This window comes from Halyomorpha halys, unplaced genomic scaffold, assembly GCF_000696795.3.
Source record: "Halyomorpha halys isolate HHAL.00 unplaced genomic scaffold, Hhal_1.1 Scaffold372.1, whole genome shotgun sequence".
In the NCBI taxonomy this organism is placed as follows: domain Eukaryota; kingdom Metazoa; phylum Arthropoda; class Insecta; order Hemiptera; family Pentatomidae; genus Halyomorpha; species Halyomorpha halys.
In genome coordinates, this window is record NW_027116001.1 from 291,134 (window position 1) to 293,391 (window position 2,258).

Genomic DNA, 2,258 nt, shown 5'->3' on the forward strand with positions numbered 1-2,258 from the left:
GTACGTCCCATACAACATTTTTATGAAATGTTGCTTTTTAAAAAGCTATATCTCGAAAACTATTTAACGTAAATAACTCTATTAGCGCACACATTTTAGCAAATTTTCTCTTCTTTAAATGACATTTTCTTAGGTTTTCTTGTGTTGTTCCTACTTTTTATGATATAGAGCTGCGAATGAAAAATTAGTTTTTTTTTATCGTTTTGAAACAGCCTCCATTTTTTATTCCCCCTACCTATACTTGGCAGATTCATCAATTTAGACTATTAATTATACATAGCTTTCATTAAAGTAATCAAAAATTGGGGTTAAATGACTGCCTTTTTTCTCCTCTTGGGCTCTTGTACTAATCTATCAGACCAGTTTTGACCCAAATCCTACGACATTACACCCTTGTTTTCTAAGAAACACATAACATTTGGTAAAATAATGATATAATTTTATAAAATAAGTATTTTATTCTTATTTTCCTCTTTGCCAATGCCAATATTTTTTTCATTGCAACAATTCAAATTTTAATAATTAATAATACTAGATGTAAAATATCTTTACAACATATATACACATTTAAAAATACTTAATGGTAAAATATGATAATTTGACTTTTAATTAATGATCTGGGCAGAATAACCTGCAAAACGTTTTAAATAATTTGATGTGAGGTGTAAATGTATATTTAAAGAATGTCCTGAGAATGGCCGAACTGGCCGAAACGTTGGACTGTTGATATAATAAAGAGTGTTGAGACTTAACATGGATACCATTTATTTATTTAAAAAATAAATACCAGTCTCAAGAAATTGATAAGATTATATATATACTTATATTTTATTTTTATTTTCATATGAGTTTTATTGATTATGAAATTTTCGAAACTTATATATCCTCCCTAGTAGAATCATATTCCTAATTTGTTACCTCCATTAGATTTCATTTTTATAAGAAAATTTATATCAATATTAACAGATCAATCTTTTGTAAATCTATTTTAACAGTTTCATTAAGTATTTTTAAATATGTATATATTTATCTTACTTTACTTATTTTACTTATATAAAACATAAGTATATAGTTAATAGCTAGGATAAATATATTCGATGAGATATTGATAATTACAAATCGCTCTTGGTCATCATTTTTATTTTCAAGATAATATTATGAAAGGAGAGAATATAAATACAAGATGGTTGTAAAATGTACGTAAAAAATTCTTCAAATATGTCAACTAGAAAAAAAAAATCAAAAATGTAAGAAAACTATTTAAATTTCTAAAATGAATGTTTCTCTGAGGTTTTACTAATGTAGAATCTGGAAAATTTTCCAACAATTGTGACCGAATTCCCAACTGTATTATATCTTTTGACTTTTCAACAGGCAGAACAATTACACTGAAGTAATTGTATAAAATAATTGAAATTACTCCATACAATTACTGCAATTCTTGATACTTAATAATTGCAATTACAATCAAGTGTAATGTAACTCATACATGAATTTAGTTTATTTGAGCATATTTCTTAGGAGTAAAAATCCTAACAGTTAAAAAACGATAAATAATATACGAGCACGCGATCATAAAATCAATTATTTATTTATTTTCAGCATCTTCGAAAACCTATAAAGAAATAGTATATGTTATATATCTAAATCTATACGCCAGTGGGCAATCTTAAATTGGATATCATTTCCATATTTTGGAGCCATTGTAAAAAAGATTTTTCCCGTTTGGGTTTTAAATATTATTAATGAATATTACAATTAATTTTAACTGTAGTCAAAAAAAAAAAATTACAAGTAATTGTACTAAACAATTCCAAATTATAGTTATAGGGGAGGAGTTGTAATTATAATTAATTTTTGCCTAACTCTGAAGCCTTGTAAATTTAAAAACTAATTGTAAAATGAAGTGGAACAGTAGTGATGAATTTTAAGTTTGAAAGTAAATAAATTTATGTTTAGCATAAAAATCATTTGCTCTTGGTATATGTAACAGTAATATATGTTTTTGGTACTGAATTTAAAACAACCATTTAAACAATTTTTGAATTTAGGCCATATCGTTGCATTGTATTTAATATTTGATTGATATTAGTGAGAGGCGATATATCTCACCCCAATTAATGAAATGCTTGATATGCAGGGAAATTTAAGAACGTAGAACCTTATTCAAATTGTTAAAATAATTTATTCGTATAGTTATATATATATAAAACTATATAATATATAGTTGAGAACTTAAAATTTCACAACAATATATA